Genomic DNA, 23,187 nt, shown 5'->3' on the forward strand with positions numbered 1-23,187 from the left:
AGTTTCTCCAACTTTAGTTGAATCGGATTCAATGAACAAGGTTCTTTCTGAAGATCAAAAAGCAATCACTATACCGCGTTGTGGTTTTTGATGCGTAGGTAAGAACGGTTCTTGCTCAGCCCATAGCAGCCACGTAAAACTTGCAACAACAAAGTAGAGGACGTCTAACTTGTTTTTGCAGGGTATGATGTGATGTGATATGGTCAAGACGTGATGAGATATAAATTGTTGTATGAGATGATCATGTTTTGTTAAAGTTATCGGCAACTTGCAGGAGCCTTATGGTTGTCTCTTTATTTCATAAGATGCAAGCGCCATACAATTGCTTTACTTTATCGCTATGCGATAGCAATAGTTGCAAAAGCAATAGTTGGTGAGACGACCATGTGACGACACGTTGATAGAGATCAAGATCATGGAGATCATGGTGTCATGCCGGTGACGATGGAGATCACTACGGTACTTTGGAGATGGAGATCAAAGGCACAAGATGATGATGGCCATATCATGTTACATATTTTGATTGCATGTGATGTTTATCCTTTATGCATCTTATTTTGCTTAGTTCGACGGTAGCATTATAAGATGATCTCTCACTAAATTTCAAGGTATAAGTGTTCTCCCTGAGTACGCACCGTTGCGAAAGTTCGTCATGCCGAGACACCACATGATGATCGGGTGTGATAAGCTCTACATTCACATACAACGGGTGCAAGCCAGTTTTGCACACGCAGAATACTTGGGTTAAACTTGACGAGCCTAGCATATGCAGATATGGCCTCGGATCACTGAGATCGAAAGGTCGAGCGTGAATCATATAGTAGATATGATCAACATAGTGATGTTCACCATTGAAAACTACTCCATCTCACGTGATGATCGGACATGGTTTAGTTGATATGGATCACGTGATCACTTAGATGATTAGAGGGATGTCTTTCTAAGTGGGAGTTCTTAAATAATTTGATTAATTGAACTTTAATTTATCATGAACTTAGTACCTGATAGTATTTTGCATGTCTATGTTGTTGTAGATAGATGGCATGTGCTGTTGTTCCGTTGAATTTTAATGCGTTCCTTGAGAAAGCAAATTTGAAAGATGATGGTAGCAATCACGGACTGGGTCCGTAACTTGAGGATTATCCTCATTGCTCCACAGAAGAATTATGTCCTGGAAGCACCGCTAGGTGTACCACCCGCACCGGCAACTGCAGACATTGTGAATGCCTAGCAGTCGCGTGTTGATGACTACTCGATAGTTTATTGTGCCATGCTTTACGGCTTAGAACCAAGACTTCAACGATGTTTTGAACATCATGGAGCATATGAGATGTTCCAGGAGTTGAAGTTAATATTTCAAGCAAATGCCCGGATTGAGAGATATGAGGTCTCCAATAAGTTCTACAGCTGCAAAATGGAGGAGAATAGTTCTGTCAGTGAACATATACTCAGAATGTCTGGGTACTACGATCACTTGATTCAACTGGGAGTTAATCTTCCAGATGATAGTGTAATTGACAGAATTCTTCAATCATTGCCACCAAGCTACAAGAGCTTCGTGATGAACTATAATATGCAAGGGATGGATAAGACTATTCCCGAGCTCTTCGCAATGCTAAAGGCTGCGGAGGTAGAAATCAAGAAGGAGCATCAAGTGTTGATGGTCAACAAGACCACCAGTTTCAAGAAAAAGGGTCAAGGGAAGAAGGGGAACTTCAAGAAGAACAGCAAGCAAGTTGCTGCTCAAGTGAAGAAGCCTAAGTTTGGACCTAAGCCTGAGACTGAGTGCTTCTACTACAAAGGGACTGGTCACTGGAAGCAGAACTGCACCAAGTATTTGGCGGATAAGAAGGATGGCAAGGTGAACAAATGTATATGTGATATACATGTTATTGATGTATACCTTCCTAATGCTCGCAGTAGCACCTGGGTATTTGATACTGGTTCTATTGCTAATATCTGCAACTCGAAACAGGGATTACAGATTAAGCGGCGATTGGCTAAGGACGAGGTGATGATGCGCGTGGGAAATGGTTCCAAAGTCGATGTGATCGCAATCGGCATGCTACCTCTACATCTACCTTCGGGATTAGTTTTAGACCTGAATAATTGGTATTTGGTGCCAGCGTTGAGCATGAACATTATATCTGGATCTTGTTTGATGCGATACGATTATTCATTTAAATATGAGAATAATGGTTGTTCTATTTATATGAATAATATCTTTTATGGTCATGCACCCTTGAAGAGTGGTCTATTTTTGATGAATCTCGATAGTAGTGATACACATATTCATAATATTGAAGCCAAAAGATGCAGAGTTGATAATGATAGTGCAACTTATTTGTGGCACTGCCGTTTAGGTCGTATTGGTGTAAAGCGCATGAAGAAACTCCATTCTGATGGACTTTTGGGATCACTTGATTATGAATCACTTGGTACTTGTGAACCATGCCTCATGGGCAAGATGACTAAAACGTCGTTCTCCGGAACAATGGAGAGAGCAACAGATTTGTTGGAAATCATACATACTGACGTATGTGGTCCGATGAATATAAAGGCTCACGGCGGGTATTGTTATTTTCTCACCTTCACAGATGATTTAAGCAGATATGGGTATATCTACTTGATGAAACACAAGTCTGAAACATTTGAAAAGTTCTAACAATTTCAGAGTGAAGTGGAAAATCATCATAATAAGAAAATAAAGTTTCTACGATCTGATCGTGGAGGAGAATATTTGAGTTATGAGTTTGGACTTCATTTGAAACAATGCGGAATAGTTTCGCAGCTCACGCCACCCGGAACACCACAACGTAATGGTGTGTCCGAACGTCATAACCATACTTTATTAGATATGGTGCGATCTATGATATCTCTTACCAATTTATCACTATCGTTTTGGGGTTATGCATTAGAGACAGCTGCATTCACGTTAAATAGGGCACCATCTAAATCCATTGAGATGACACCATATGAACTGTGGTTTAGCAAGAAACCTAAGCCATCATTTCTTAAAGTTTGGGGCTATGATGCTTATGTGAAAAAGTTTCAACATGATAAGCTCAAACCCAAATCGGAGAAATGCGTCTTCATAGGATACCCAAAGGAAATTGTTGGGAACACCTTCTATCACAGATCCGTAGGCAAGATATTCGTTGCTAAGAATGGATCCTTTCTAAAGAAGAAGTTTCTCTCGAAAGAAGTGAGTGGGAGGAATGTATAACTTGATGAGGTAATTGTACCTTCTCCCGAATTGGAAAGTAGTTCATCACAGAAATCAGTTCTAGTGATTCCTACACCAATTAGCAAGGAAGTTAATGATGATAATCATGAAACTTCAGATCAAGTTACTACCAAACCTCGTAGGTCAACCAGAATACGTTCCGCACCAGAGTGGTACGGTAATCCTGTTCTGGGGTCATGTTACTTGACCATGACGAACCTACGAACTACGAGGAAGCGATGATGAGCCCATATTCCGCGAAATGGCTTGAAGCCATGAAATCTAAGATGAGATCCATGTATTAGAACAAAGTATGGACTTTGATTGACTTGCCCAATGATCGATAAGCTATTCAGAATAAATGGATCTTCAAGAGGAAGACGGACGCTGATAGTAGTGTTACTATCTACAAAGCTCGAATTGTCACAAATGGTTTTTGACAAGTTCAAGGTGTTGACTACGATGAGATTTTCTCACTCGTATCAATGCTTAAAAGTCTGTCTGAATCATGTTAGCAGTTGCTGCATTTTATGAAATCTGGCAAATGGATGTCAAAACTACATTCCTTAATGGATTTATTAAAGAAGTGTTGTATATGATGCAACCAGAAGGTTTTGTCAATCCTAAAGATGTTGACAAAGTGTGCAAGCTCCAGCGATCCATCTATGGACTGGTGCAATCATCTCAGAGTTGGAATATACGCTTTGATGAGTTGATCAAAGTATATAGTTTTATACAGACTTGCGGTGAAGCCGGTATTTACAAGAAAGTGAGTGGGAGCACTACAGCCTTTCTGATAAGTATATGCGAATGACATATTGTTGATTGAATATGATGTAGAATTTTCTAGAAAGCATATAGGTTTATGTGAAAAGAGTTTTTCAAAGAAAGAATTACCTGTAAAACTACTTACATATTGGGCATCAAGATCTATAAAGATATATCAAGACGCTTGATAAGACTTTTGATGACTACATACCTTGATAAGATTTTGAACGAGTTCAAAATGGATCAGTCAAAGAATGAGTTCTTGCGTGAGTTGTAAGGTGTGAAATTGAGTAAAGACTCAAAACCCGGCCAAGGTAGAAAATAGAAAGAGAATGAAAAGTCATTCCCTATGCCTCAGTCATAGGTTCTATAAAGTATGCTATGCTGTGTACCAAACCTATTGTACCTTAGCATGATTTTGGCAGTACAATAGTGATCTAGAAGTAGATCACTGGACAGTGGTCAAAATTATCCTTAGAGGACTAAGGAAATATTTCTCAGTTATGGAGGTGATAAAAGAGTTCGTCGTAAAGAGATAAGTCGATGCAAGCTTTTGACACCGATCTAGATGACTCTAAGTCTCGACCTAGATACATATTTAAAGTGGGAGAAATTAGCTAGAGTAGCTCCGTGCAGAGTACTGTAGACATAGAAATTTGCAAAATACATATGGATCTGAATGTTGCAGACCCGTAGACTAAACTTCTCTCACAAGCAAAACATGATCACTCTTTGGGTGTTAATTACATAGCGATGTGAACTATATTATTAACTCTAGTAAACCCTTTGGGTATTACTCACATGAAGATGTGAACTAATCACATAAAGATGTGAACTATTGGTGTGAAATCAGATGACGATGTGAACTAGATTATTGACTCTAGTGCAAGTGGGAGACTGAAGGAAATATGCCCTAGAGGCAATAATAAAGTTGTTATTTATATTTCCTTATATCATGATAAATGTTTATTATTCATGCTAGAATTGTATTAACCGGAAACTTAGTACATGTCTGAATACATAGACAAACAGAGTGTCCCTAGTATGCCTCTACTTGACTAGCTCGTTAATCAAAGATGGTTAAGTTTCCTAGCCATAGACATGTGTTGTCATTTGATGAACGGGATCACATCATTAGAGAATGATGTGATGGACAAGACCCATCCATTAGTTTAGCATAATGATCGTTCAGTTTTATTGCTACTGCTTTCTTCATGACTTATACATGTTCCTCTCACTATGAGATTATGCAACTCCCGAATACCGGAGGAACACCTTGTGTGCCATCAAACGTCACAACATAACTGGGTGATTATAAAGATGCTCTACGGGTGTCTCCAATGGTGTTTGTTGAGTTGGCATAGATCGAGATTACGATTTGTCACTCCGTCTACCGGGGAGGTACCTTTGGGCCCTCTCGGTAATGCACATCACTATAATCCTTGCAAGCAATGTGACTAATGAGTTAGTTGCGGGATGTTGCATTATGGAACGAGTAAAGACACTTTCCGGTAACGAGATTGAACTAGGTATGATGATACCGATGATCGAATCTCGGGCAAGTAACATACCGATGACAAAGGGAACAACGTATGTTGTTATGCGGTTTGACAGATAAAGATCTTCATAGAATATGTAGGAGACAATATGATCATCCAGGTTCCGCTATTGGTTATTGACCAAAGATGTGTCTCGGTCATGTCTACATAGTTCTCGAACCCGTAGGGTCCGCACGCTTAACGTTCGATGACGATTGGTATTATGAGTTATGTGATTTGATGTACCGAAGGTTGTTCGGAGTCCCGGATGAGATCGGGGACATGACGAGGAGTCTCAAAATGGTCAAGACGTAAAGATCGATATATTGGAAGGCTATATTCGGACATCGGAAAGGTTCCGAGTGATTCGGGTATTTTTCGGAGTACCGGAGAGTTAAGGGAATACGTATTGGGCCTTAATGGGCCATACGGGAATGGAGAAAAAGACCTCAAGAGTGGCTGCGCCCCTTCCCCATGGACTCGTCCGAATTGGACTAGGGAATGGGGGCACCCCCTTCCTTCCTTCTCCTTCTCCCTTCCCTTTTTCCTATTCCATGTGGGAGGTGGAATCCTATTAGGACTTGGGAGTCCTAGTAGGACTCCACATTTTGGGCGCGCCTTATGAGGGCCGGCGTCCTCCTCCCTCCATCCTTTATATACGTGGCCAGGGGGCACCCCATAGATACACAAGGTTATCTTTGATCTTTTAGCCATGTGCGGTGCCCCCCTCCACCACAATCCACCTCGGTCATATCGTAGCGGTGCTTAGGCGAAACCCTGCGTCGGTAGCTTCATCAACACCGTCATCACGCCGTCGTGCTGACGGAACTCTCCCTCGAAGCTCTACTGGATCGTGAGTTCATGGGACGTCACTGAGCCGAACGTGTGCAGATCGCGGAGGTGCCGTACGTTCGGTACTAGGATCGGTCGATCGTCAAGACGTACGACTACATCAACCGCATTGTCATAACACTTCCGCTGACGGTCTACGAGGGTACATGGACGACACTCTCCCCTCTCGTTGCTATGCATCACTATGATCTTGCCTATGCGTAGGAATTTTTTTGAAATTACTACGTTCCCAACACATCCGGCAAGTTTACCGAATCAAAAACAGCCTCTGGATAGCACAGGCCGAACATCCGGCAAGGAAGCCCGGAAATCCGAGGTGCACTGGGAGCCCGGACATCTCGCATAAAGGGTCAGACATCCGGCAAGTAACATAGCACAAAAGTGCTCTCTGGATAGCTAGGCCCGGATATCCGGCGAGCAGGCCGGATATCCGGCGTGAGGCCCAGACATCCGGCTTGAAGCCCGGACATCCGGTAGCCCAGAGACAGAAACATGAAGGTGGAGCATGTGCATATATGGCAAGGAGGTTTGTGGCAAGAGCAAGCCTTTCACTAACCCTATTGATCCCCTCTTAATAGTGCGGGATCCTATACTCAAGAAAAACATATATGTAATCACTTTTTATGCTTCATCCTTGAGTAAAATCACTTTGTATGCTCTTGATCCACACACTTCGATGAACCGGGGGGCTAACACCTGAGATTCACTTGACAACCATTGTTAGAACCCTACATGTATATTGTCATCAACATCAAAACATGATGTAAGGGCATGATTGCTCTTTCAATCTCCCCCTTTTTGTTTGTTGATGACAATCATACATGTAGTATCATAGATGCAATAAATAATCTTAGCATTGACAAACATGAGAGCAAAAGTACAAAATGTGTTGATGTTTCTATTTGCTTTTAGCCCCCTCTCAATGTGTGCATGATATGAGTATGTTAAGATGTACAACACAATCTTCGTATGGTAGCATATGTAGCTCAAAGAGATATAAATGTGAGAGACATGCACATATGAAACCACCAAAACACATAGACTAGAAACATTTCATAGCCACAAGATAAAAACATAGTTTCAAACGATCAAGTACCATAGGTAGCACCATAATAACATAGTCTCACACGATCAAGTACCATAGGTAGCAACATAACAAGTTTGAATAATAGTAGCTAACACAAATATCCAACACGTCATAGCATGACCATACTAAGATACTACTTCTTCCCCTTTAGCAGCAACAAGTAAAAAGGGGCGAAGGACTAAACAGACTCGGTCACTCCTGGTGGATGTCATCAGCAGCAACAAAGAACTCGGGGTACTCGTCATGAGACGGGAAACGGAAGGTGGAAGTGGACGGAGCCGCGGGAAGAGGATCATCATCGCTCACGGGACTCCCACGGTCACGGAGGCACTGCTTGAGCTGATTCTTGGAGATGATGAGGCACTTCTGAATATCATGATTCTGCTGACAGCTGATAGTGATTGACTTCATGATAGCAAACTGAGCCTTGCCTAAGAAAGAGGCAAGACGTCCACGAGGAGCAGACGAGGAAGAAGGCACGAAGGAAGAAGTGGGCTGAGACCCACCAACAGGCTTCCTAGGTGGTCGAGGTGCAGCAGCCGGTTCCGAAGTAGCCATGCGCATGTGTGATCAATGATGGCCTGAATGAATGGAGCAAGTGGGAATTGGTGTGTCTGAATGAAGCCGGAGAGACGAATCTCATGCCAAATATAGTGAGCAGTGTCAAGAGGCTCAGTAGGTGCATCATGCATACATACCATCAGATCAATACAGTAGTTGCAATCCCTTGAGCGATCTCCCTTCTTCGGATAGAGAGTGCGAAGCACACACTGATTGAGAATGTAGTAGGGAGAGCGGAAAATAGATGACTCATTGGGTGGATATGCACGTTCCTCAGCAGTGAGGACGGGCTTAAGAAGAGCCATGCAAGCATCATTCCCTTTGGGCTTATAGCTAGGATCTATACTGTGAATGTGATGACCAACACCGAAGAAGCCCAAAATCTGAACAAAGCGGTCATAGGTGATGCTCAGCACAGTGTCATCAGTCATCCATGTGAGAGTGTTGTCTGGCCCAAAGAAGCAGGTGGCATAGAACTGAAGGATAGCACCTTCATTCCAATCACACTTGAAGGTCATGGCTTGACCTAGAGTCATATCATCAATGATCTTGATGGTGTTGTCAGGGAATATTGCAGATGCTCATGCATGAACTGAAGATCCAGGTATTTGTGAGGGGCAAGCCCACGACCATGGATGAAACTTGAGTACAAATCTTGTTGCATGCGAGTATGGAACCGAGGATCCTCGGCATCAGCCACCATCTCATATTGGTTGGCATCCCGTCGGAACTCAAGGTATGGACCTGCCCCCACGGTGGTGAAGTCGTGTTGGAGGCGCTCCCCGCTGTCGGGAAGCTCCATGGAGATGCGACGACCATGGACCACGGGCATGGCAGTACCATGGACTGGAGGCACCGATGCCCTTCGAGTGCCTAGTTTCAACTGGCCAACAGAGTGTCTTGGAGCAAAGTCATCCTCTTCCTCCCAAACATAGTCCTCATCATCCGGATCCGAGGCCGACGGACTTGTGGATGGAGCCCGCTTATTCTTCTTGGTGGTGGTCTTCTTCTTCTTAGGCCGAGCAATGCTCATCGGAGCCGGTTGAGCCTTGCCGGCAATCAACTGAAATGGATAATGATAGGTCCCGATGAGAAGGAGCCAACAAGTATGAACAAGGATAAAACAATTTAAATAGTGGGATGAACATTTTTCGATCATGAACATAGAACAAGTCCAAGTGGTAGATCAAAAAATTTGGCATGCCCATGATTAAGTTGATTAGCCAAGTACATAGAGAGATTTTTAGGCTTAGGCAAGAGACACCAAAAATCGAGAGAGAGATATACGCCAAGATATACATGAGAGATAATGAAGCCCTAAGATGATTTGGTCACAACAAGAGTAGAATGCAAGAGAGATAGCATCCATACCCCGGGAAGAAGGCTCGGGGCGCTCGGGGCTGCAGTTCTTGGTACGCACCATGAGAGAACTCTGGCGGTGAATCCCGCAATACACCAGTCCCTCCCTAGAGATTCACACCACAACCAAAGGAATGGGTTGGATAGAACCGTAGATCGGGAGGAGGAGAATCCGTGGGCAGGATATCAGGGCCGGAGGACGAAGGATAAGGCCGGGGCAGTGCCGAAGCACAGCCCAGTGGCGGCGGCTGCTTGAGGAGATGGGGAGAGCAACGGGGAGAGAATGGGGAAATTGCCCCCAAATCCTGAGCCTCTCCCCTGTTATGTGTGGCTGCGAGCGATGGGCCGTACATCCGGGGTATTGTCCTGAATATCCGGCGTGCGGAGGTCAGAGAGTAGTAGAAATTAGGCCAACGGGTCGGACATCCGGAGCAAGCCTGTATATCCAGCGTGGGGAAAAACAGGGAGTAAAAAGATCAGGGCCCAGATGTCCGGCCACTGGAGTGTCTAATGGAAGTTTTGACCAGCAGAAGGATTTGCCCCAGGGCCTGAGTGTCTGGCTAAGGAGCCGGATGTCTGGCCACTGGACAGAAAGACCAGGCAGGGGAAAGATTTGTAATGTGCCAACAAATATAATTTGATATAGACTCTGCCAAGGAGTCTTTAGAGATTTATAGGGGAGAAAACCTGAGTAATCTAAGGCCATACTAAGATGTAATAACAACCCAATAATATTAAGTAAAGAAAGGTCCATACAAGCATTTTACAAGCGGTGACCAAGGTCACCATGTTTGAGCATATGGAACATAGTACTGCAAAGATGTAGACTTTGGGCACATGGTCACGACTCCATCATGTTAAAACACCATAGTTCGAGAACCATCATAACTTTGAGAGTGTTTGTTCTATTTATGCATTATGTAGGGTGAGAATACTCATGAATTGAATGTCTCCCCCTAAATATATGCCTACATCAAGACAAGACATTAAGTTTATGCATGAATGGGTACTAGATTTCACATAATATTGTCAAGCTCCAAGATACCAAGTTCATGCCTAAGTTGACAAAACCTTGCTTCATCCAATGGCTTCGTGAAAATATCAGCAAGTTGCATATCTGTGCCAACATGAGCAATGTCAATATCACCCTTCTCCACATGATCTCTCAAGAAGTGATACCTAATATCAATGTGCTTGGTGCGGGTATGATCTTTGGGGTTCTCAGCAATATTGATGGCACTTTCATTATCACATAGAAGAGGCACATGTCTATAGGTGATACCGTAATCCTTCAAAGTTTGCCTCATCCATAGTAATTGAGTTGCACAACTGGTGGTTGCAATGTATTCAGCTTCGGCGGTGGAGAGGGCAACACAATTTTTTTTTCTTCGAGGACCAACTTACCAAGGAGCGTCCAAGAAATTGACATGCACCGGAGGTGGACTTACGATCCACTTTGTCTCCAGCCCAATCCACATCCGTGTACCCAATGAGATCAAACTTAGAATCCTTGGGGTACCATAGACCCAACTTTGGGGTGTGAACAAGGTATCTAAGAATATGCTTAACCGCCTTATGATGACTTTCCCTAGGGAAAGCTTGAAATCTAGAACACATCCATACACTAAACATGATGCCTGGTCTAGATGCACAAAGATAAAGCAATGAACCAATCATAGAGCGGTAAATAGATGGGTCAAAAGGAATACCATTTGTGTCTTCAGTGAGTACAAGTTTGGTTGGCATGGGTGTCTTACATGGACTAACATCAGGCATGCCAAACTTCTCTAGGATATCCTTGAGGTATTTTGCTTGAGACAAGAAAATTCCTTCTTGAAATTGTTGAATTTGAAATCTGAGGAAGAACTTCAAATCCGTATTGAGTGACATTTCAAAATTCTTGGTCATGGAAGCCGCAAACTTCTTGCACAAATGAATGTTAGGAGAACCAAAAATGATATCATCTACATAGATTTGGCATAAGATCAAATCACCCTTATCCCTCTTAGTAAAAAGAGTGGGATCGATCACCCCTCTCACAAAACCATCATCGAGTAAAAACTTCTTAAGATGATCATACGAAGCATGAGGTGCTTGTTTGAGACCATACAAAGCCGTATGAAGTTTATACAGATAGTCTTTGTGATTGGGATCAACAAACGCAGGTGGTTGTGATACATATACTTCTTCTTGTAGAGGACCGTTAAGGAAAGCACTCTTCACATCCATTTGATGTAATGTAAAACCATTGAAAGCAGCATAAGCATGTAAGATGCGAATGGATTCAAGACAGGCAACGGAGGGAAATGTCTCACCAAAGTCCAAACCTTCAATTTGTGAGTACCCTTGTGCCACTAACCTTGCCTTGTTACGGATGATTACACCATTCTGATCTTGCTTGTTCTTGAAAATCCACTTTGTTCCAATGACATTGTGCTCGGTAGTTGGCCTCTCGACTAATGACCACACTTGATTGCGTTCAAAATTGTTCAACTCTTCTTGCATAGCAACGAGCCAATCATTGTCCATCAATGCATCTTGTACCTTGAGAGGCTCAACACTAGACACAAATGAGAAGTGAGCACAAAAATTTCTCAAATGTTTACGAGTGACTCTACCTTCCGATATGCCGGTGAGAATTTTGTTAACATCAACACGACCGGCCACTCGAGGCATGATGGAGGTGAGGGTTTCACAGGGTTCAACTTCATGTCCATCATCCACGTCCTCAACATATGGATCATCGATGTGTTGGAAGATCTTCTTCTTCATATTGGATTTCTTGAGGTTCATCATCAATGATTGCACTTTCTTGTTCTTACCCTTGAGGATGATCTTGTTCTTGATGATTATAATGAAGAGGAACTTGATCATCATCTTGCACTTGGTCTACGGGCATTGGTTGAGCAATAGGGACTTGTGGTGGTATGGGTGTTGAAGTAGTGTGATGATGCGTGAAGCTTCCATCTTCTTATTCACCATCATGAGGTTCTTGTTCCATTGGAAAAGTGCACCAACATCCATGGTCAAGATATCTTTAGAAGAATCTTCTTCACCTACATCACATAGATCAACTTGCTCCCCTTGGGAGCCATTAAATTCATCAAACACCATGTCACAAGTTTCTACAACACATCCATTGGATTTGTTGTAGACTCTATAGGCGTGAGAGTTTGATCCATAGCCAACAAATATACCCTCAATGGTTTTGGATTGAAATTTTCCTAACCATTCTCTTTTGTTGAGGATGAAACATTTGCACCCAAATACACGAGAGTATTTGACATTCGGCTTGTTCCCAGTTACAAGCTCATATGGAGTCTTTTCCAATATAGTGTAGAGGAAGAGCCGGTTTGATGCATGGCATGCGGTGTTGACAGCCTCGGCCCAAAAACTATGTGGCGACTTGTATTCATCCAACATGGACCTTGTGGTTCTTCCTTTCTGCTACACCATTTTTTTGGGGAGTGTATGGAGCTGAATATTGATGCTCAATCCCTTCATCACTCAAAACTCTTCCAAGGTGTAGTTCTTGAACTTATAGCCATTATCACTTCTTATTGCCAAGATTTCTTTGTCAAACTTGCGTTGTGCTTGCTTGGCAAAATCAATGAAGGTGATCTTCGTCTCATCCTTGGATTTGAGGAAGAAGACCCATGTATATCTTGAATAATCATCAACAATGACAAGCCCATACTTTTTCCCACCAAGACTATCCCATGAAGGAGGCCCAAAAAGATCCACATGAAGGAGTTCCAAAGGCCTTGAAGTAGACACAATATTCTTGGGTGGGTGCTTTGATTGATGTTGCTTCCCAGCTATGCATGCAGTACACACACGATCTTTCTCAAAAGAGACATTAGTTAGTCCAAGGATGTGATTACCCTTTAAGAGATCTTGAAGATTTCTCATGCCGACATGGGCTAGCCGGCGATGCCATAGCCACCCCGTGTCGGCCTTGGCCATTAGACAAGTGTGCTCTCTTTCGAGAAATCAACCATGTAAAGGTTGCAATCCAACTCTCCAACAAAGGACACTTCGAGAGTATCTCTCTTAAAGACTTTCACATCCGTTAGTCTAAAGAGTGTATCATAACCAACAGAAGCCATTTGGTGAACAGAAAGGAAATGGTATTTAAGGGATTGGACAAGCATGACATTTGCAAGAGACATGTCATTTGTTATAGCCACCTTGCCCAACCCGAGTACATGTCCTTTTGATCCTCCACCAAACATAATGCTCATAAATAGTTGAATAGCTTCCATGAAATCGTAGAGCAATTTGCTATCTCCGGTCATATGATTGGTACATCCACTATCAACCACCCATTTTACTCCACCGGAGAAGGCAACCTACACATAATTATGACTTGGTTAGAAGCACCCATTTTGCAATGGGACCTCTCAAGTTAGTCACAAGGGTCTTAGGGACCCAAAATAGCATAAAACCGGAATGCATTTTGAGGATCAACAAACTTTGCATAAAATTCTCCATCCTTAGTCTTACGAAGTACATAGGATGGAGGCATGAACTCTTTTGTCTTGTTGAGAGTGGGCATGCCCCCTATGGCCTTCCCACTAACAACCTTACATTTCTCCTTGTGCCCTTCTCGTACAAAAGTTTCTTTTAGAGGGGTGGTGCACTTTTGAGAGGTCGTCTTCTTCTTGCTTGTGCTTGGGTCAAACCTGAGTCCCTCTTTGGCAAACACCTAATCGTGTTGGCTCAATACCTCATTAAGGTTATTTTTCCCTTGAGCACATGTCATGAGACCTTTCTCGATTTGAGCCTTGAGAAAGCGATTCTCCTCAAGAATAGATGCTAGATCACTACTAGAGTTATTAGTACAAGCATCAACATTGATAATAGGAGAAGAGTAAACCTTGGCTAGAGTTTCAAGATAAGTAAGTTTAAGCGTCTCAAAATTCTTTGTAAGAAGGGTGAGCTCTTCTTCCTTAGACTTGAGAGACACAGATAGGAGCTCACAATCCTTAGAGAGAGAAGCATTAGACTTCACAAGCTTACTTTTATCATTCATCAACTCTTCGCAAGAGTCAATAGCCTTTTTCAAGGAGGCAAGATCTTTAGTATGAACATCAATGTTTGCACCAATTTTCAAGCATAGTTCATCATTTCGTGCTTCCTCATAATGGACTTTCCGCTCAAGGATTTCATATTTTTCCTTTTCCTCGATGACAAGGGTTTTGAGTGCCTTAATGGTGATGGTGTGCTTACTCACCATCTCCATAAGCATATGAAACATAGTGAGCTTCTTTACTTTAAGGGAGAACATGAACTTATTTAGTTTAGAAAGCATAGGATCATCAATATCATCATCCTCATAACTATCCTCCGCATCAAGATACTCATCACTAGGAGTAGGAGGAGTGAAAAGAGGAGGGCTTGAACGTGGGGTTACCTTGACCTTGTCAGGAGAGCTTTGGTCATCTCCATCTTCAACCACGGCCTTTGCCATTAGGCACTTGTGATCATTGCCCTTGTAGTCCTTCATATAGTTGTATGTGAGAACATCACCACTCTTGTTGACTAGCCTCAAAGAGAGCAATGTCTTCATATGACGGGCTCTCATCTGAGTCAACCTCATCACCATCCTCATCATCTTATTCTTCTTCTTCACTTTGCTCTTCTTCACATACATGCTTGGCCTTCAATGCAAGATTGATCTTTGATGTTGAGGTACCATGCATGGCAAGATGTTTTGTAGCATTTGCCTTTGACTCTTCAAATAGTTGGAAGGTGGATATGATGTCATCCAGAGTCATTTCCTTGAATCCATGGTGTTACCTTATCTCCCACACCATTTTATGATGATATGGAGCAAGAGTATGAAGCAACTTATCGACGAGAAATCTCTTAGTCAAGTTGAATCCATCTTGTGTCTTCTCACATTCACATGACTCGATGTCGGCGGTGCGAGTCATGAGACGCTCAAGAAGTTGCTTGGGAGATTCACCTTTATCCATACAAAAGTTTTGCAATTGACCCTTGGCAATTTCATATTGAGCAAGCCGGAGAGTGGAGGTACCGGTCTTGGTTCTCACAATGTTATCCCATAATTCCTTGGCACATGTGATATGTATGTATGGTCTCCTTGGCTTGTCAGTCATACCTCTTCTTATGCACATGGTTGTTGTGTCGTTGAGATTCTTGTCATATACCTCTCTTGGTGTAAGATTCTTTGGGTCAATAGCTCGGTAGCCATATTCCAAGATCTCCAACATCTCATCATTTCCATATCGAAGATGGTCCTGCATGGCAGCTCTCTACAAAGCAAAATTGGTAGTTTCGTCAAGTAAAGGAGGTTTGCCTTGAGGGTTATACTTGGGTTTCTCTATCTGAGGTCTTGCATAAAGCCAAGGAACACTAGAGTGTTCATTGCTAGGAGGTTGTTGGTCAGGTGAAGGAGTAGGCACAGCTGGCCTTGAGGCCGCACCACCAGAAAGTGGTGCAAGCATCATGGTTAGTGTAGCTAACCTCATCTGGACCAAGGCCTCAAGAGAGGCATCATGCTCCTCCTTTTGCTTAGCAAGAGCTCGCTCCAGATCCTCTGAAGTGAAGGACTTGGCTTCCATGGAAGCCGCGTCCGTATTCTTCGGATCTGCAACAAGGGGGGTCCCATTGGGGTTCATCTCGCTCTAGGGCGATTAAGCCACAAGAATAGAGCACGAGGCTCTGATGCCAATTGAAAGGATCGATATGGACTAGAGGGGGTGAATAAGTACAATTACAAATTTTAATTATTACTTAGCAATTTTAGGCAATAATGCGGAATATAAAAGTGAGCCTAACAATTGCAAGTGTGATGCTAAGGGCTAAGCAAGATAAACAAGTAACACAGGTATGTAAGTAAGCAAGCACAATATGATATAAGTAACTGCTAAGAGACAAGTAACCACAAGCAGAGAGCTAGGGTTAGGGATAACCGCAAGTCCGAGACACCAGGATGTATGCCGATGTTCACTTCCTTGGAGGGAAGCTACGTCACCGTTAGAGAGGTGGATGTTACCACGATGGGACACCAACACCACAAAGGCTCACCCTATTCTCCCTTTGAGACAGCACCACGAAGGCGTTTCTCAACCACTAGTGGTAGGCCTTGGGTTGGTCTCCAAACCCTCACAAACTTTTCCGGGGGTAATCACAATGGTCGATTCCTCTCCGAAAGACTCCTACCACCTAGGAGTCTCCAACCTCCAAGAGTAACAAGAACGATGGGGAAAAGCTCAAGACTTGCTCAAATCATGAATTCCTTTGGTGCAAAGAAGGGGAAGGAGTGGATCTATCACTTGATCGGACAACTTCTCTCAAAAGCTCTCAAATCCCTTAGGGATCTAAGATTTGGTGTGAAGAAGTGAGAGAGAGAGTGAAATGTGTTCTAGGGTTTGTTCAAAGTGAATGGTCAACCCTCTCCCGTGGGGAAGAGGAGCTATATATAGTGTGAGCACGAATATGGCTATTGTAGTGCAAGTGAGTGGGCAGGCCGGACATCCGGGCTAGGGGAGGACATCCGGCCTGGCAAGCCACTTCAAGAACAAGGCCAAAAACAGAGCAGAAAGCAGAGGGGCCGGACATCCGGGGGCCAAGCCCGGACATCCAGCATGTTAGGAAACCCCGGACAACCGGCACATGGACGGACATCCGGCAAGTTTACCGAATCAAAAACAGCCTCTGGATAGCACAGGTCGGACATCCGACAGGGAAGCTTGGAAATCCGGGGTGCACTGGGAGCCCGGACATCCGGCAAGTAGTGTCGGTGTCAAAACCGGCGGATCTCGGGTAGGGGGTCCGAACTTTGCCTCTAAGGTCGATGGTAACAGGAGACAAGGGACACAATGTTTACCCAGGTTCGGGCCCTCTCTGTGGAGGTAATACCCTACGTCATGCTTGATTGATATTGATGAATATGAGTATTACAAGAGTTGATCTACCTCGAGATCGTAATGGCTAAACCCTAGAGGTCTAGCTTGTATGGCTATGATGATGATTCCCCTATCCGGACTAAGTCCTCCGGTTTATATAGACACCGGGAGGATCTAGGGTTACACAAGGTCAGTTACAAAGAAAGGAATCTACATATCTGGTCGTCAAGCTTGCCTTCCACGCCTAGGAGAGTCCCATCTGGACTCGGGTGCAGTCTTCGGTCTTCGTATCTTCACAGCCCATCAGTCCGGCCCATGGCTAACAGGCCAGACGCCCGAGGACCCCTTAGTCCAGGACTCCCTCAGTAGCCCCTAAACCTGGCTTCAGTGACAAGGTATCTAGCGCGTAGTGCTATCTTCGGCATTGCAAGGCAGGTTCCTCCTTCCGAACTCCAAAAGTCTTCGGACGAATTGATTGTGTCCGGACCTGTAACATACAGCCATAGAGCGTATAGTATTCTACGAATCCAATCTGCTGACAATTTTTAGTAATGCGATGTCATGCTTCTTGGCCATTATTTCGAACTGTTTCTCGTCCCGCCGTCCCACTTTTCGGGGCGTGGTTGTCATTGACACGTCTTGTCGAAGCAGAGATCGTGTCCCCTAATTGTGGGATTTTCATCAATACAAGTGTGGGTAACCCAACCATCCTGCGGGAAAGATTCCTTAGGAATAGGCAGGTTCTTAGGCTTAGGAGGAGGCGTTCAATACCCGCTGCCTTTATAAAGGAACCAAGGGCCGTCTTTTATGCCAAACCTCTCCTCAGCCTTCCCAACCTCGAGTTCTAGCACCCAAGGTTCGACTTCACCGTTTCGAGCCTCCCCATCATGTCTGGACCCAGCTCCCAAGGCCGATGAGTGGCTTCCTCCGTTACGGAGGAGGATATCACAAAGCTTCGGACGGCCAGATATTTGACTGCGGAGGTCCACCACAGGATTCCTGCTCAAGGACAGGTTATTCTGACCCCCAGATCTGGCGAGAGGGTCGTGTTCATATCCCACTTCCTCCGGGGGCTAGGGTTCGCTCTTCACCCCTTCGTCCGGGGGCTAATGTTTTATTACGGACTAGATTTTCATGACCTAGCCCCGGACTCTATCCTCCACGTCTCGGCATTTATCATTACATGCGAGGCCTTCCTCTGAATCCCCCACACTTCGGCTTATGGCTCGAGACCTTCAGTGTGAAGCCGAAGGTAGTCGACAGGGAATAGGTGGAGTGCGGCGGTGCTACGATCAGTCAACTCACCAGCACTCCTTGGCCAAAAGTTTCTTTTACCGAAACTTCCAATCACTAGTAGTGGGAGTGGTTTTACGTTACAGAGCCATGCAGCACCAAGTGGGTAGCTGCACCCACATTCCGTCCTGGCCCACCATTACAGCTTGCGTCATGGGTCAACAAGGGGCTGGACTGGGGATCAGTTGATGAAGTGCAGACTTTACAGAGCCGCATCCGAACCCTCCTCGAGAGAGACATCGATCTTGTCAACGTGATCCAAGTGATGTTAGTTCGCCGAATCCTACCATGCCAGCGCAGGTCTCGCCGTATGTGGGAGCTTAATCCAGAAGGACCACAAACCCTCCAACACTTCTTCGGCACCACACACAAAGGGATGTGGAAGTTATTTTTTGGGAAGCCAAAACATTGACCGGACACTACCGAAGACGCTGGCCTTAACTGCAACCGTCCGGATACCCCGGTAAGCACTTGTCTCCCGAACACTTTGTAATTATGCATATCGTAATATGGTACTGAGCAAGCTATCTTCTTCCAGGGCTGGACAAAGAAGGCGGAACTAATCATGTGTTCGGCCCCTCTGCCCGAGGGCCCAGCAAATCATGTTCTAACAAGGATGCTGGCCCTAGCACCATACTAGATGCCTGTGAAGGAGGGCGAGGCAGAGAGTGAGAGGACCAAATATGGCCCCTATTCCAAGGGTGCATCGGACATTGTGTCCAGAGGAATCAAAGTCCCCTCGTCCAAAGATAAAAGTGAAGGGGGGACCACTATCTCCTTTCCTCCTAGGAAGAGAAGGGCCGCCTCCAAAGGTCGGGAGAAGCAGTCTCCTAAGCGAGGCAAGATGCCTCAGGTGGCTGGCTTGGGCTTGGAGGATGTCGAAGCGCAGTCTCATGACGAGGACATGCCTCAGGCCAAAAATATATATATATATATATATATATATATATATATATAGTTTTTGCAGCTCAGCACGCAGTCTTCCTCAACAATCCTCTTCCTCGGGGGACCTTCTCCTAGAGATGATGGAAAGCGAGACGCCCCCACCGGCTTCTCCGTTCAATAGTGCAGATGACTTAGAGGCGTCGTCGCGGAGGGCCTCCCCCAACCAACAAGTGGTGCAAGGGATGATGAAGGCATTACCCAAAGGTGGTACTTCGGTGGCCCAGGGTCCGGGGAACAACAATGAGGACCCCGGACAATCTGATATACAGCCGAAGACGTATGAATGGATCCCTTCAAAGGGTGGCCGTACTCCTACGGCAGCCTCCAGAGACCCAGAGGCACCGAATATCTTGACGAACATGCTACGGCAGGCGTCCGTCTCATAGGAACATCGTACCTTAATGAGTATGGTGGTTTAAGGTCCAGTACGCGAAGAGCGGATTGGATGAGGCCTTTATGAGCCTACTAAGAGGCTTCGAGGTTTGTACTGTAATATGTGCAATTGTGTTTTATTCGCAAAATACACCTGTGTATAGATAGTAGCCCCTGAGACTCGGGTTGGCTTCCCATGGGAGGCGAACGGAGGATCAAGAAGAAACATTCAAGGACTAATCTGATTAACTTGGCTGCTTCCCCCTGGCTACTTCCCAGACTACGGATATTGCCGAGCTGCAAAGGAAGCTTGATATGGCAGGGGATGACATTGCGTTAATCAATGTGTGTCTTGACGAATTGCAAGGTATGTATTCGGAGCAGTCCCTTCACATACATTTTTGTGATATAAGCATAATGCTGAAACTTATATACTGTAATATGCATGACTGCAGATGGTGCTGCCACCGTTGAAACTCTTCGGGCGGAGCTGGCCCGGGCCAAGGAGCAGGCCCGGTGTAGTAATGCGGCTGCCGAAAAGGCATCGACTGAGTTAAAAGCCGAACGAGCTGCTCGGCGTCAAGACGAGGAGAAGATATCCACGATGGCGCTCGAACTAAAAAATGCTGCTAGCCGCTGTTTACTCCTTGAGAAGGAGAATGAAGCCAAAATGGCTGAAGTTGACAAGGCCTTACGAGAGGCGAGAGAAGCACGTTCTGAATCCAGAGCCGCCCGTGAGGAGATCCGGCAAGCTATGGAGATTGCAGATGGTGAGCCATTTTTTCTACAGACCAAGTTCGGGGATCCGAACTATGCTCAGCTTAACCAATTGTGGAGTTCTCCGGACGAGTTTTTAGACTTGCCGAAGAGTTCTTCATGCGGCGCAGTTTTACCAGGCGCAAGAGGGGTATGCAACGGAGAAGCTTTTCTGGTCACAATTCAGCGCGTCGAAGCGCCCCCTGTTGCTAAATGAGTAGATGTCCCAGTGGGCCGAGCTTCATAGGATATCTGGCGCTGCCATGAAGAACGTCATAACCCGGTTATGGCCAACTGAGCCTGTTCCAAATAGTTACTTCGGCTTGGTGCAACGGCTTGTTGACGCGGTGCCACGTATCGACGCTGTGAAGCGGTCGGTGTGCATCGAGGGTGCACGGATGGCCTTTGCCCGAGTCAAGACCTTCTGGGAGAAGATGAAGGCCATCAATGTTGCAGTGAAGAGTCCACCCAAGGGCAAGGACCACCAAGAACCGGAGCATTATTTTGAAGACGTCCTAGTGGCTGCCGCTTGATAGAGGGTCAGTGCTCGAAGGACATAATGTTCGAATGAGGTGTATGAGAATTGTACGAGACAATTTTATAGTTAATCTGTTTTTATATATTGCTCAAAAGTTTGTGTTCCTCCTGTGCGGCCGTTTTAATATAATCTGAAAGTTTTCCAGTCATTGGCATCAACCCCCTCGTGGGAAGTATGGGGGTGTTCGGAAAAGCATTTGATCACTCTTGACCCAACGTCTCGGTCCGTGAAAGAGGTGTCAATGCAGCGAACCAGGCAACCAGACTATAGGGCATTAACACTTTCACTTAGCCATAGGAGTTTTATGGTGGGTCTACGACATAGCCCCTGGTAAGTATGTGGCTTATTCATACGATGCATGTACATATTTGACTGAAAAGAGGTCCTTCGTGTTACACGGAGGAATGCTAGAAATTCTGATAAGTCATTGAGTGGTTGACCAGCTCTCGCCGCATCATGACAGTCGGTTTTCGGCTTTCTCTACTGAGGTGCTGAGCCAGGTGAACCGGAAGCACAATCGCAGTAGTTCTCCCTTTACTACCCTAGCCGATAGAGCGGAACGTAGGATAGCAAGCACAGGAGCCGAGCAACCCAACTATTGACCCAAGACATGATCCGGAGCTGATGCATATAAGGCCAAACTCGCGACGCCAAAGTATCCTGCAAAATCTGTTCAGACTTTGTTGCCAACTCAATTGTTCCCGCACCGAACCCCTGGCCAGTTTAAGCCGGGGTATATCTGTGAAACAACCATAGGAGGTGTGTTCAATTGCGGAAAGACGCGGATAAATAATACTGGTAATGTGAACTGGGACCTGAGCGATATGCCAAAGATTACTTGATATATATATATATATATATATATATATATATATAAAGGCCATGACCCCGGCTATTTGATATACCCTGGGTCGAAGGCAGAGGAAAAAGGCATGTTACACGCTCGAAAAAGAGTGCGGTCTACAAAAAGTTATTTTGGACCTCCTGTCGCACGTCTGCGCCGCCTGTCCTCGGCGAGGGGAACCCTTGAAGGAAGTAGCCCCGTAGGTGAGTGTACGGATCCGAACTCCGATAGAGTCAGTTTTAGATGTTTCTCATTTGCGCCACCTGTTTTTAAGAGGTAATGAAGAAAGAAAAAAAGGAAAGTAGATAAAAAATGTTATCGGAGTGCTTGCAGACTTGTCCGTATTATGCTTCTGCCAAGGCCCATGGTATCTTAAGTGTGTAGTTATGTATGTGTGGTATAGTTTTAACGGGTGTATGAGATGGACAACGGAAGCCGAACTGCTATTTCTGCTCCGGATGTGATCGATCTTCGGGGGGAAATTGCTTCTAGCCCTCGGCACTTGGCTGGTGAACCGCTTCGTCGTCCCTATTGCTTGGCGGCCCCCTTCCCTTGTGTTCGTCATTGAGCTTTCCAGCCTGCTTGAGGACCCAACAGTTTCTGTTGGTATGATTAGCTGGTTTATTGGGGTGGCCGTGAATCTGGCAGGGTCGGTCCAGTATCCTGTCTAGGTTGGATGGTCCATCTCCATTCGCCTTGAATGGATTTTTCCGTTGACCAGGCTTAGGATTGCTGAATCCGGCATTGACCGCTGTGTTGTGTGATCTTTCATTGTCATTGCGACTGTTGTGTTTACTTTGTCGTGGCTTGCCGTTGCCGTCTCGGATTTTGGAAGTGCCCGAGTCGCTAGCGCTATTGCTTCTACGAGCGAGCCAGTTGTCTTCTCCCGCGCAAAAGCGGGTCATTAGAGCGGTAAGGGCTGTCATGGATCTAGGTCTTTCTTGACCGAGGTGGCATGCAAGCCATTCATCCCAGACGCTGTGTTTAAAGGCCGCAAGGGCTTCCGCGTCCGGACAGTCGACGATTTGGTTCTTTTTAACTAAGAACCTAGTCCAGAGCTGCCTGGCTGACTCTCTGGGCTGCTGGACAATGTGACTTAAGTCATCGGCGTCCGGTGGCCGGACATGTGTTCCTTGGAAGGTTTTGCAAAAGGCGTCCTCCAAATCTTCCC

The sequence above is a fragment of the Triticum urartu genome, chromosome 6A (assembly GCF_056163025.1).
Source record: "Triticum urartu cultivar PI428250 chromosome 6A, HENAU_Tu73, whole genome shotgun sequence".
Lineage (NCBI taxonomy): Eukaryota > Viridiplantae > Streptophyta > Magnoliopsida > Poales > Poaceae > Triticum > Triticum urartu.